Source organism: Palaemon carinicauda, chromosome 7, assembly GCF_036898095.1.
Source record: "Palaemon carinicauda isolate YSFRI2023 chromosome 7, ASM3689809v2, whole genome shotgun sequence".
Lineage (NCBI taxonomy): Eukaryota > Metazoa > Arthropoda > Malacostraca > Decapoda > Palaemonidae > Palaemon > Palaemon carinicauda.
This window is the reverse complement of record NC_090731.1, coordinates 90041118-90055933: the sequence shown is the minus strand read 5'-3', so window position 1 is coordinate 90055933 and position 14816 is coordinate 90041118. Positions and strand designations below refer to the sequence as shown.

General features: G+C 51.2%; 1 protein-coding gene across 4 annotated transcripts in view; it reads right to left on the bottom strand.

The window, feature by feature from the left end:
• LOC137643963 (protein YIPF1-like) overlaps window positions 1–14816 on the bottom strand; it is a 197066-nt gene that overhangs the window by 173196 nt on the left and 9054 nt on the right. The window lies entirely within an intron of this gene.

The window sequence follows — 14816 nt, the reverse complement described above, 5'->3', positions numbered from 1 at the left end:
AGCTGTTGTGCAGCCACCACAGGGCCGATAGAAAACGTATCGAGCCTTCTGTGTGTCACGTCTTGCAGGTAGTGGGCCGTGAAGGTGGTCTGACGCTTCCACACCCCAGCTTGCAGGACCTGCGTCACCGAAAAGTTCTTCTTGAAGGCCATGGACGTAGCAACGCCCCTGACATCATGCGCCCTAGGGCGCCGTGACGGAGGAGGGTCAGAACTCAAGGCCAGGTGGATCACCTTGCGGATCCAGGCTGAGATGGTATTCCTGGTGACCCTCCTCTTCGTTCCCCCGGTGCTAACAAACAGGGCTCGCACCTGGGGGCGGACTGCAGCTGTTCTTTTAAGATACAACCTCAGACTCCTGACTGGGCACAGTAGGAGATGGTCTGGGTCATCTGTTACAGAACGAAGACTCGAGACCTGGAAAGAATCGAACCTAGGGTCCGGCACTCCCGGGTTCTGAGTCTTAGCAACAAACTCAGGGACGAAGCCGAACGTTACCTCCCCCCATCCCCTTGAATGGGCGACGTCGTACGAGAGACTATGCAGTTTGCTGACTCGCTTGGCCGAGGCCAAAGCTAGCAGGAACACCGTCTTCCAGGTAAGGTGGCGATCAGAAGCCTGGCGTAATGGTTCATAGGGAGGCCTCTTAAGAGACCTGAGGACTCGAACCACGTTCCAAGGAGGAGGTCTCACTTCCGACTGAGGGCAGGTAAGTTCGTAACTCCGTATGAGAAGAGACAGTTCCAGCGAGGAGGAAATGTCCATTCCTTTGAGCCTGAAGGCAAGACTTAAGGCTGAGCGATAGCCTTTCACTGCCGAGACTGAAAGGCGCATTTCTTCCCGCAGATACACAAGGAACTACGCTATTGCTGGTAAAGTGGCATCGAGGGGAGAGATACCCCTTCCACGGCACCAACCACAGAAAACTCGCCACTTCGCCTGGTAGACTCCTGCGGATGACCTACGCAGGTGGCCAGACATCCTTTCCGCAACTTGTTGCGAAAATCCTCTCTCTTTGAGGAGATGCTGGATAGTCTCCAGGCGTGAAGTCAAAGCGAAGCTACGGCTTTGTGGAAGATGTTGGAGTATGGTTGTTTGAGTAGCTCGTGACGTGGAGGGAGCTCCCTCGGGATCTCCGTGAGGAGCTGCAGAAGGTCCGGAAACCACTCTGCATGATGCCATAGCGGAGCTATCAAGGTCATCGAGAGATTGACCGATGTTCTGGTCTTGTTGAGGACCCTCCTCATCAGACAGAACGGGGGAAAGGCGTACACGTCGACGTTGTCTCACCGTTGTTGGAAGGCATCTTGCCAGAGGGCCTTGGGGTCCGGGACTGGGGAGCAGTACAGTGGAAGCTTGGTGTTCAACGCTGTAGTGAACAGGTCCACAGTCGGGGAACCCCACAAAGTCAGGACTTTGTTAGCTATCCGAGGATCCAAAGACCACTCGGTACTCACTATCTGCGTCGCTCTGCTCAGACTGTCGGCGAGCACATTCCTCTTGCCTGGAATGAAGCGAGCTGCAAGTGATATCGAGTGGGCTTCGGACCATCTCAGGATCTCTACTGCAAGATGGGACAGCTGTTCCGAAAAGGTACCTCCCTGCTTGATGATGTAAGCCACCACCGTGGTGTTGTCGCTCATCACCACCACGGAGTGGCCCGCCAGGACTTGGTAGAACTTTTGAAGGGCCAGGATGTCCGGGGAGTCGAGTCCTTGACTCCACCGAAACTTCAGTCGCCACTGAAGGGATCTCATCCTGAGGCGACTGTTGGGGACGAGACGGGGCAGAGAGGAGAGGTGGCCGAGGAGACGAAGCCACGATTGGGCTGGGAGTTCTTCTCGATTGAGGAAAAGTTTCGCAACCTTCCTCAGCCTTGCTATCCTTTCGTCTGATGGGAAGGCTTTGTGGAGATTGGTGTCTTTGATCATACCTAGATATACCAGTTTCTGAGAGGGCTGCAGAGAGGACTTCTCGAGGTTTACCACGATCCCCAGATCCTGGCAAACTTCGAGGAGCTTGTCTCGGTGGCGAAGAAGGGATGTCTCAGAGTCTGCCAGGATCAGCCAGTCGTCCAGGTAACGAAGGAGACGGATGCCGATCCTGTGAGCCCACGAAGAGATGATGGTGAAGACTCTGGTGAACACCTGAGGCGCTGTGGAGAGACTGAAACACAGCACCTTGAACTGGTAGATCTTGTTGTCTAGGCAAAATCTCAGGTACTTCCTCAAAGACGGATGGATTGGGATCTGGAAGTACGCGTCCTTCAGATCCAGTGGGCACATGAAGTCTCGTGGTCTCACTGCAAGCCTGACCGTGTCTGCTGTCTCCATACTGAACCGAGTCTGCTTGACAGACCCGTTCAGTGTCGAGAGGTCGATGACTGGTCTCCAGCCTCCAGACGCCTTTCTCACAAGAAAGTCGACTGTAGAAGCCTGGGGACCCGTCCACGACCTCCTGGAGAGCGTCCTTCTCCAACATGGTCTGGACTTCAGCCCTGCCCTTTTGCCGATCCCATGGCAAAAGAGCTCAACGACACTGGATTCACTGTCAGGGGAGGGAGAGATGCTAAGAACGGGACGCGATACCCTAGGGATATCACGGAGACAGTCCAGGCCTCCGCCCCGAGTTGCTGCCACCTTGCTGCACAACTCTGCAGGCATCCCCCCACTGGTGGAAACGCGGGGGGAATGCCAACCCTAGCGCTTCCGGCATCGGCCGGAGCCTCTAGGGTTCTTGCCTCCCCTGGAGGACTTCTTCCCCCTCCTGCCCTTGGCAGGAAAGGGCTTAGACACCTTGGGCTTCGCTGCTACAGTAGTCTTCTTCGTATCCTTGACGGGACGGGGCTGCTGAACCGCCGGAGGCTTATAGGGCCTCGATGTCAGGGCCCTATGGATGAGGGAATCCTGGTTGGATTTCCTCCACCTCTCGGCAGAGAGCTCCACGTCCTTAGGCTCAAACAAGCTCTTACCGAGGACGGAAGAGTGTCTGAGCCTGCTCGACTCGGCGCTGGGAACCTTATGGTGGAACCTCTCGGCAACAGCGTCCCTGCGTTTGAGGATCGTGTTGGCCCACGAGCTCGAGACTTGGTGGGACAGGAACTCGATGGTCCGAGTGCCCGAGAGGAGAAAAGTTTCCAGCGCTTTCCTGGTGCTTTCCTTGGAGAGATCCTCGGACCGCACCAGGATGCCCAGAGACCCCAGCCAGATGTCGAGCCATGAAGTGGCTTGCATAGCGCACTTGATGACCTTCTCCTGACTCTGGATCTCAGTGGCTGAGAAGGATACGTGCCGGTTGGAGAGCCTCTCAAGAGGGACTCCCCCTGTGAGTCCTTCCACGGAGTGATGTAAGGGAAGGCTCAGCGAAGACTCATCAAGGATTTCAAAGTACCTCCTCTGATGGACACGAGGAGGAGGGAGGAACTTATTTCCGGCACTGGATCTACTGGAGGAGGCAAGCTCCGCGAGCTGGCCCTCGATCTTGTCTCTGGCGCTCTTCATCCCTTGGGACCAGGGCAATGCTGCGCTGGCTCTAGAGGGCTTCTGAGTGCCGTAGATCCAGGACCGTGTCCTTACCCTCACGAGGTGGGACCTCAGGGTCTGGAATCCCATTAAGGTTCCTCATGAGAGTCAGGACCTGCCAGAACGCGTGTTCTGACTCCTGGTGCTCGCCTCCTGTCGGACTTGCAGCTAAGTCTCCGGACCCCAGAGGCTCTTCCTGGGGGGGAAACATGGGCATCCTCTACGGCTCTGGGCTGTTCCTGTTTGATCCTAGTAGACGATTTTGGAATCGTCTTAGAGTCCTTAGGTTCCCTCCTGGGAGGGATGCAGAACTCTAGAAGCGAAGGGGGAAATTCCTTCTCCACCTCGGGATGAGGAGACCTCTCGGGAAGAGGAGGAACATCCACCATTGGTGCAATGGGGGAGTATTCCTGCTCAACCGACTCCCCTGAGGAGGGGTAATCCTCCTCCGCAGGAGAGGGCGAGAAGGTCCGAGGGGGAGTAGGATCCTTGCGCAAGGATCTACGCGGGGACAGCATAGGCCTCGGAGGAGGAGCCACGGGAGAGACTCCTCTCTTCCTTTTCAGGGGGGAGGAAGCTGCCGCTGGTTCGCGACCCGAATCAGAGAGTGTTGGCTTAATCGCCCGCACGAGAGCTCTGAGTAGGGTGTCGAACCAGGGCTGCTGACTGACAGCAGCGCTGTCAGACACTCCCTCTGAAAGGAAGGGGATCGAGGGATCCCTAAGAGGAGTCGACAAACGAGGGTTTGCCTGCAGGGCTGTAAGAGAAGATTCCCTAGACCTGTCCGAGGAGCGTCCCCCCTCTGGCAAGCGCGCTGGTCTGCGCTTGCGGGGAGGGGAACGCGACAAGGAAGAAACCGCCTGCCGGCGATCGCGCTAGGGCTCGTATGATGGGCCCAGATCAGGGTCGCGCGCGAGAAAAGGGCGCGAAACTGGAAAATCGCGCGCACACCTGCGTGGGCGGGGGCGGGCGCGGGGGCGGGCGCGGGGGCGCGATGGTGCGCAGGAGGATGGTCAGGAGCGATGGCCAGCTGGAGACAGAGCGGGATCGTGGCCGTGGGGGCGCACGGTAGCCTGAGCGGGAACATGCCCACGAGTGCGAGTGGGCGATGGTGTGGGCGTGCGGCGATCAGGAGCTGGAACAGGAGGCGGCTGAACGCGCGGGCGCGCAGCGACCTGGTGCAGCCCCGGAGGGCGAGCGATAACAGGAGCGCCCAAGCGGGTGTCCGGTAGGGCTGGCCGAGGGCGCGATAGTGCGGGAGCAGGGTCGCTCGAACGAGAGGTTTGATGACGGTCTGGCTGGACCGGCTTACTCGCCTGTGCAAGCGCTAGATGCGCTGGCGATCGTGGGTGTGCATGGCGCGTATCAGGAACAGGTCGCGTCGGGGTTCGCTGCTTCGGAGGTCGCGAGGTGCGAGCCGCGAGAGGGCGTTCTGGAGTGAGTTGCGCCACCACCGCTGTCTTAAAGACAGGCACGGGGCGTGAAGCAGGAACAGGGCGCGATCGTATCAGTGGTAGATTCGCGCGGTTCCAGAGGCGGCCGTGAGCGCCCGTGCGCTGGCTTGGCAACCTCTGGGACGATGAGCTGAGTCGTCGCGACGCGTGGTTGCGTTGGTGCTGGAACAGGAACTGCGCGCGGGCACGCATCGCGAACCTCTCTCGTATCGTGAGCCTCCCTTGTATCGCGAACCTCCTTAGGTGGGCGCGATGGGCCCAAAGCGGCACGTAGGCGCGTTGGGGTGCACGTGAGCACTGGAGCTGGAATCACGCGGGGACGCGTATCGTGTCTCTCCCCCGCAGGGCACGACGAGTCCGTAGGAACCTGTGGGCGCCTGTGCGCCAACTCAGGAACCTCCTGGATCGCGCGCGGTGAAACAGGAACAGGGGGCCGGCGAGGTGCCGGAGGGCGCGTGAGCGCTGGAGGCCGCTGGGGCACCGGTGGACGCGTAGGCGCCTTATCAGGGAATGGCCGCAAGTGCGCAGGAGAACGCGGCAGCACTATAACAGGAACAGGGCGCGTTTGCGCAGTTGGGTGCTTGCGCGCTACTTCAGGAACTGCTGGAGGGCGATGGGGCGCCTATGGGCGTGGGCACGCAGGGGAACCCTGGCGAGCAGTGGCGCGAACGCCTAAGGGTGAGCGCCGAGGTGCTTTGTCAGGAACGACAGGAACAACAGCAGCAGGGTGCGCAGGCGGAGCCTTACACTTAGGGGCGAGCGGCGCAGTTGCGCGCTCAAGTCCCTGAGACCCCGAAGGGTTAGGAGGTTGCGCAGTGGCAGTCTCCGGCGCGTAAAGCGCGTCAGCAGCTTTAGATGTAGATGGTTGAGGTGACAGCTCACATTGTCCCGAAGGACGACCATCCTCCGACGGGGATCGCGAACGATCCCTGGAGAGGTCAAGGTTGGTAGCAGGTAGATCAGGAGAACGGCGAGTCGTCTCCTCCGCAGAGGACTGTGGTGACGACGAGCCGAAGAGGCGCCTCTTAACCCCTTTGAAGGGGGAAGGAAGGCCTCTACGGCGAAGGGGAGGGCGAGCCTTCCGCCTTATACACCCACGAGGGGCCGTGGGATCAGCAGGCTGACATTCAATAGGCCTCCGAAGAGGCGTCTCTACCAGAGAACTCCTCCGAGAGGGAGTCTCAACGGAAGGAGAGACCGTGGGACTAAGCTCCTCCCTCGAAGTATGTTCGGAGGGGGAGACAGAGCCTTCTGCTACCGCAGCCACAGGAACAGGAGTTTGGTCAGACCCACGGGATGTTTCCCACACAACAACGTCAACCACAGACAGAGGATCTATGTCCGCTGAGGTCGACGATTGTTCGGCAGCCGCACCCCGTTTGATCATACCAAACAAACTTCCTTGGAGGGCGAACCCTGTAGCACCAAGGAAGCCCAAAGCTGAAAAAGGTCATTGTTAGAAACAAATACCTCCTCCGAGGGGGGAGGGGCAGCCGCCTCGCTATGGTAGGCAATGACCTCTCCCTCACCACGGGATCGGTTAATGACATCAACATTACGGTCTACGCTGCCTCTCGGAAGAAGCCGCCCGAGCGGGAGCTTCGGGAGGAGGAATGGGCGGCGGAAGAAGAAGACTTAGGATTTTCTCTCTTCCGAGAAACTTCGGAAGGAGAAATATCCCTCTTAGCCTTCTTCTTACATCGCCAGGCAAACCTCTCCCACTGGGAGGTAGACCACTCCCCACACTCAATGCACAAATTAGAACTATCACACCGTTGGCCCCTACACTGGGGGCATAAGGAGTGAGGATCCGTTTCCACGGCCGACATAAGGGTCCCACAAGGGCGGCCGGGAAGTCCAAGGCAAGTGCGCATAAGGAGAGTAGAGGCCAACTTCACACACAAACACTGAAAGAAAAAGCAGACAAAAATTATGGCAGTCAAAAGAGAGGAGAGCGCTGACAGGTCTGTCATCTCTCCGAGCCAAAAGTAAAGTGGATCAATCACCGGTGTGTGTGAGGGGAGAGGGGTAGCTAGCTACCCCTCCCTACCCCCCGCTAACTAGCGGTGGGGTAGGAAACCCTCGTTAAAACTTTATGGCTCGTCATCGGCTGTCGCCAAGGTAATTACCCCATGTAAATAGCGTGGTTTGTATTCAGTTACGGAACAATTCACTTTTCACACTGATACTGGCACTTTTTAATTGATTAACATCGGACATTAACTGATTTCTGTCCGCAGCAAGCGATTCAACTCTAACGCCCACGGCTTGAATAGCAACCATCATGTCCATTAGAGTTGGTTCTTCAGCGGTAACAGTAGTGGGATCTGTAACTACCACTACAGGGGAAGGATTAGGTTCATTGACACGGGAAGAGGAAAATTCTCTAGAGGAACGAGAAGAACTTCGTCTAATTCTATCCCTCTCAAGTTTACGAGTGTAGCAGTCAAATTCTAACCACTCACTCTCAGACAACAAAATACATTCATCACACCGATCCCCCAACTCACACACTTTACCCCTACATTTTACACAAATGGAGTGGGGATCAATAGAGGCTTTAGCAAGCCGGGTCTTACAACCTTTCACACACTTTCTATAACAGAAGAAGGGTCAGACATTTTGAATATTTTAGAATAGAGATCAAACGAGCAAGGGTTAAAGTAACGAAAATCAATAAAAGTTCAAGAAAATACAGAAGCAAATCCAAACAAGCGAAAGTCAATAACCAATTAGTAGTACATCACCAAGATAACTGCAAATTTCAGGTTAACAACGAGTGAAATATCCAACGATGTCGCCGGCGTGGCAGCAGGGAAGATCTGAGGAATCACTGGAATGGTTCCAGGTACCTCGCAAGAGGGCGCACCGGTGGTACACCTGGCTACCCAATCGGCGATTGCCGCGAGTTTTGAAATTCTGCCGGGACGTCAGGGACTAAAGCTATATATATAACTACCGGGTAAGTCAATGTTTAAAAAGGAGACTTACAAGCGCACAGAAAAGAAAGGTTAGTTCGGGTGGACTGAACATCTTAACCAGATATTGCCTATCCAAACCTTTGGTTGTATATATAACAAATTAGATATTCTGCATTATTCCAGGATGTGTCCCAACGAACTCCAATCTTAAAAGGGGGATAAGAATGTAGATTGTTGGGATTAGCGAAAACATAGGTCCTAGCATCACTATATTTCCAAGTTTGCGCCACCAGCTGATAGGCGAACGAAGCGCCACCCAACGGGTGTTATTTTTGTCAGGCAAGAAGCAATGCTTAGGGGAAATTTTACAATTGAGTAACTTAGCGACCTTTTCCCTACCTAACATTTCATGATAATTATTATAGCTATATTAATTGCCACTGAAAAAACTTAACCAAGAAGTATGTATGTATCTTGATAGAATAGCAATAAATTATAAAAATGGTATTTTTATTATAAAATAAATTTTTAAATATACTTACCTGGTAGTTACATATATATAGCTTAAATCCCGCGTTTTGACGTGGCACGACAGAAATTCAAAATTCGTGGCGATCCCCGCCATGACAGTAGGGGGTCATACATGAGCGCCATCACTCGTAGGTTATTAGAACCATTCCCAACATCTTCAGAAATTCGATGTCTCTGTTTTCAGAGGGGAGGAGGGAGGGCCCTTTTATATATGTAACTACCAGGTAAGTACAGTATATTTAAAAATTTATTTTATGATAAAAATACCATTTTTAAATATGTAACTTCCCTGGTAGTTACATATATATAACTGATTCACACAGTTGGAGGTGGGTTGAAAACCTCATCCCCTTGGGAATTCGTATAATTATTAATAACTACAATACTAGTACTAACAATTTGGTTCTAACCTGATAAGAAAGCTGGCTTCACAATAATACTGCCTCATTTCGCTTGCATTCCTTAAGAGACTCAACGATCCACTCAGTGGGCTGTAAAAGTCTCTTGGGGTTGCCACAAGGTCGTCGACCTTAGCGTGGCTAGACCACCACCCTTGCAAACCTGGCAAAGCCAAGGATACTGATTCTGGCGTTCTAACTTGATAAGGAAGCTGGCTTTAAAATGATACTGCCTCATTTCGCCTGCATTCCTTAAGAGACTCAGTGATCCACTCAGGGGACTGAAAAAACTCTTGGGGCTGCCACAAGGTACACGACCCTTAGAGTGGCTAGACCACCACCCTTGCAAACCTGGCATAGCCAAGGATACTGATTTTGACCACCTACTCCATATTAAAACTGATTTGATTTGCATCCCAGATTGACGGAAGGCTGCAACAAGCTTCACAGATAACTCTGAACGCATCAAAACTAACTTGACTTGCATCAGAAACTGACGGAAGGCTGCGACAACCCTCGCAAACAAAATATGAACAAGTACAAGTAAAAAAAGGCAAGGGTATACATTAAGTTATAGGGAAGAGGCAGTAGACCCTTCTCCAACTAAGAAGACGGAGGTAACGTAAGGACCCAGGGAATAGTAATCCTCATACTGGGTCTGGACATCTTTGAGATAGCAGTCTGTGAAGATTGATTTACTTCGTCAGAAAGTATGCTTCAAAATTGACTTCATTGACCTATCGTGTTTGTAAGTCATAGAAATTGCTACAGTTCTAACCTCGTGTGGTTTTACCTTAAGGATAGGGAAAACTTCCTACTCACAATCTTGGAGTTTCCCTTATTAAATCCTTAATGAAAAAAGCCAGGGTATTCTTTGATAAAGGGAAAGAGGGCTTTTTAACTGAGCATCATAGGCTGTCTGTCTCGTATTTGAAAAGAAAGCCTAGCTGAAGGGAGCAAATTGCATTGTCTCCATTAAAGCCCATCTTCTTGCTGATGGTTTTAAACACTCTTACGTCTTTGACTGAAGCAAATGAAATTGGGAAAAAAGTCTTCTTGGTAAGATACTTCCAAGATGTCTTCTCCAACTGTACAAACCTACTTGAGGTTAAAAAGGCCAGGACTACATCTAGGTTCCACGAGGAGGTTGGATTGTCCTTCCTCTTGGTTGACTCAAAAGATCTAATGAGATCTGAGAGGTCCTTGTTACCTGACACGCCAAAGTTTCGGTTACGAAAGACAGAGGTTAATATGCTGAGGTAACCCTTGATGCAAGGCATAGCTAGGTTCTCTTTTATACGTAGATACAACAGAAAACTCTGCTATATTGGTTATAGAGGTATTGGTAGAGGAAAATCTATTATTCCTGCACCGCACTCTAAATATGTACCACTCAGATTAATCAACCCTAATAGTGGTCATGATCTGGGGGTATCCACCAGCCACTCCATCATCTCCACAACCCAATGTCTCATAGACCAAAGAAGAAGCTATCATGGTAATGCGGACATTGGCCGAATCCCTGAATCTTTTCAGGACTCAGTCCAGGATCTTGAATGGAGGAAAAGAGTACACATTTAGACCTTTCCAGTTCAGAAGAAAAGCGTCCAGTGCGACTGTTTCCTGGTCTGGTACTGGAGAGCAAAATACCGGAAACCTCTATGTCATTTGTGAGGTGAAGAGGTCTAACGAGTGTTGACCCCAAAATCATCCAAAGGTTGGTGCACACCTCGTGATGCAGGGTCCATTCTGCAGTAAGAACTTGCCTTCTGCTGAGAAGATCCCTTCTGACGTTATTCTCTCTTTCTATGAAGTGAGTAATCAGGGCTTGGTGAATGGCCACTAGATCTTTGATAATTATGTGACATCTCCTCTGAGACTCTATCCAAGGATCCTTGTCGCAAATTGTATGTGTCAAACAGGGACGAAATCGACTTCTCTAGTTAAGACAGACCAGACACATGAAGCGCGCCGTGTGCGCGAACTAAACCGTGTGCTGATTGCTGCGAGGGATCGTCAACCGTAGCCGGGTGACCACCAGGGAAAGTCCTTGCGACATTTCCGGAGCGCCTTGAACGCGAACTGAATCGACTATCATCCCAAGAAAAATTAAATTCTGTGAGGGTGTTAGTTGAGATTTGGCCAGGTTACCATCAGACCTAACTGTTGCATTAAGGGCATTAACCTTTGAAGAGCCTCCAGACACTTTACTTGTGATTCTGCTCTGAGTGGTCAGTAGTCCAGGTACAAAGAAGAAACCTTACTCCCTTTATGTGTACAATGGACTGATGTCCAGAACAGGTTTTCATCCCTCCCGAGTGTTTCGGAACTAGGAAAATGATATTTTGATTATAAAATAAATTTTTGAATATACTTACCCGGTGAATATATAATAGCTGACGTCTCCGGCGGCTCGACAGAAAAACACAAAAACTCGCGAGCGATCGCTATGAAGGTTGCGGGTGTGCCCACCAGCGCCAACTATCGGCCAGATACCGCATATACATGTAAACAGCTCCAGTTCTTCTCATCCCGCCGGGTCTCTATCGGGGAGGAAGGGGGGCCTTTAATTTATATATTCACCGGGTAAGTATATTCAAAAATTTATTTTATAATCAAAATATCATTTTTAAATATTTAACTTAGCCGGTGAATATATAATAGCTGATTCACACCCATGGTGGTGGGTAGAGACCAGAATTAATAAAGTTTACAGCGTATATGCTTAGAGTTTTTGACAGTTATATCATAACAAAACCCAAATATAAATAGGTACCTGGTAAGGAAGTTGACTTAGACGATTACTCTGCCTTGTTAGTCTGTCTTCCTCACGAAGCCCAGCGATCCTCTTAGGATGCTGAAAGACTCCCAGGAGCTGAAGTATCAAGGGCTGCAACCCATACAATAGGACCTCATCAAACCCCTAATCTGGGCGCTCTCAAGAAATGACATTTGACCACCCGCCAAATCAACCAGGATGCGAAAGGCTTCTTAGCCTTCCGTACAACCCAAAAACAAGATTAAAAACATTTCAAGAGACAGATTAAAAGGATATTGGAATTAAGGGAATGTAGTGGTAGAACCCTCACCCACTACTGCACTCGCTGCAACGAATGGACCCAGTGTGTAGCAGTCCTCGTAAAGAGTCTGGACATCTTTTAAGTAAAATGACGCAAATACCGACTTGCTTCTCCAAAAGGTAGCGTCCATAATACTTTGCAGAGATCTATTTTGCTTAAAGGCCACGGAAGTTGCTATAGCTCTTACTTCGTGCGTCTTCACCTTAAGCAAGCATCGGTCTTTTTCATTCAAGTGAGAATGAGCCTCTCGTATTAAAAATCTGATAAAATATGACAAAGCATTCTTTGACATAGGCAATGATGGTTTCTTAACTGAGCACCGTAAGGCCTCAGATCCACCTCGTAAGGACTTAGTACGATCTAAGTAGAACTTAAGAGCTCTAACTGGACACAGCACTCTTTCAAGTTCGTTGCCTACGATTTCTGACAGGCAAGGTATATTAAAAGACTTAGGCCAAGGACGAGAAGGCAGTTCATTTTTGGCCAGGAAACCAAGTTGAAGTGAACATGTGGCTTTTTCTGTAGAAAAGCCGATGTTCTTACTGAAGGCATGAATTTCACTGACCCTTTTCGCCGAAGCCAAGTACACTAGGAAAAGCGTCTTGAGGGTGAGATCCTTCAGGGAGGCTGAATGTAATGGCTCAAACCTGTCTGACATGAGGAACCTTAGGACCACGTCTAAGTTCCATCCAGGAGTTGCCATACGACGTTCCTTAGAGGTCTCGAAAGACTTAAGGAGATCTTGGAGATCTTTATTGTTGGAAAGATCTAAGCTTCTATGACGAAAGACCGAAGCCAACATGCTCCTGTAGCCCTTAATCGTGGGAGCTGAGAGGGAGCGAACATTTCTCAGATGTAAAAGAAAATCTGCGATTTGGGCTACAGAGGTACTGGAAGAGGACACAGATGCTGACTTGCACCAGTCTCGAAAGACTTCCCACTTTGACTGGTATACTCTGATGGTAGAAGCTCTCCTAGCTCTCGCAATCGCACTGGCTGCCTCCTTCGAAAAGCCTCGAGCTCTTGAGAGTCTCTCGATAGTCTGAAGGCAGTCAGACGAAGCGCGGGGAGGCTTTGATGAACATTCTTTACGTGGGGCTGACGTAAGAGATCTACCCTTAGAGGAAGACTTCTTGGAATGTCTACCAGCCATTGAAGTACCTCGGTGAACCACTCTCTCGCGGGCCAGAGGGGAGCAACCAACGTCAACCTTGTCCCTTCGTGAGAGGCGAACTTCTGCAGTACCTTGTTGACTATCTTGAATGGTGGGAATGCATTTAAGTCCAGATGAGACCAATCCAGTAGAAACGCGTCTATGTGGATCGCCTCTGGATCTGGGACTGGTGAGCAATAGATCGGTAACCTTTTGGTCAACGAGGTGGCAAAGAGGTCTATGGTGGGTTGACCCCAAGTCGCCCAAAGACTCTTGCACACGTCCTTGTGGAGGGTCCATTCCGTGGGTATCACCTGACCCCTCCGACTGAGACAGTCTGCCAAGACGTTCAAGTTCCCCTGGATGAATCTCGTCAACAGGGAGATGCCTCGATTTCTTGACCATATGAGAAGGTCCCTTGCGATCTCGTACAGCGTGTGGGAGTGTGTGCCTCCTTGCTTGGAGATGTACGCCAAAGCTGTGGTGTTGTCTGAGTTGACCTCTACCACTTTGTTTCGAAGAATGCTTTCGAATTTTATCAAGGCCAAGTGGACTGCTAATAGCTCCTTGCCGTTGATGTGCATGCTCTTCTGACTTGAGGTCCACAGACCCGAGCATTCCCGACCGTCCAGGGTCGCACCCCAACCCAAATCCGACGCGTCTGAGAACAACACGTGGTTTGGGTTCTTGACTGCTAGGGATAGACCCTCTCTCAGACTGATATTGCTGTCCCACCATTTCAGGCATGCCTTTACTGGTTCGGAGACTGGGATTGATACCGTCTCTAACGTCTTGTCCTTGTTCCAGTGAGAGGCTAGATGGAACTGGAGAGGCCGAAGGTGTAGTCTCCCTAGCGAGACAAACTGCTCCAGGGATGAGAGAGTCCCTACGAGACTCATCCAACTCCTGACTGAACAACGTTCTCTTTTCAGCATTAGTTGGACTTTGAGCAGGGCTTGTTCTATTCGGGTGGCAGACGGAAAAGCCCGAAAAACTGGACTGCGAATCTCCATCCCCAAATATAGAATAGTCTGGGATGGGGTCAGTTGGGACTTTTCTAGGTTGACCAAAAGTCCCAACTCCTTGGCCAGACCCAACGTCCAATGTAGATCCTGCAGACAGCAATGACTGGACGATGCTCTGAGAAGCCAGTCGTCCAAGTACAGGGAGGCTCGGATTCCCGATAGATGGAGGAATTTTGCCACATTCCTCATGAGCCTCGTAAACACGAGAGGAGCAGGACTGAGGCCAAAGCACAGGGCTCGAAACTGGTACACCACATTCCTGTAAACAAACTTCAGAAACGGTTGGGAATCCGGGTGTATAGGAATGTGGAAGTACGCATCTCGTAGGTCGAGAGAGACCATCCAGTCTCCCTCTCTGACCGCTGCTAAGACGGACTTCGTGGTCTCCATCGTGAATTTTGTTTTTGTAACAAAAACGTTGAGCGCACTGACGTCTAGCACCGGCCTCCAACCTCCTGTATGCTTTGGGACTAGGAAGAGACGGTTGTAAAACCCCGGTGATTGAAGGTCCGAGACTTTCGCCACCGCTCCCTTCTCTAGCAACAGAGACACTTCTTGATTTAGGGCTTGTCTCTTTGACTCCTCTCGGTACCTGGGAGAGAGGTCTATGGGAGTTGTTACTAGAGGAGGTTTGCGTACAAACGGTATTTTGTACCCCTCTCTGAGCAACAGAACAGACTCTTGGTCTGCACCCCTCTTCTCCCAGGCCTGCCAGAAGCTCTTCAATCTGGCAC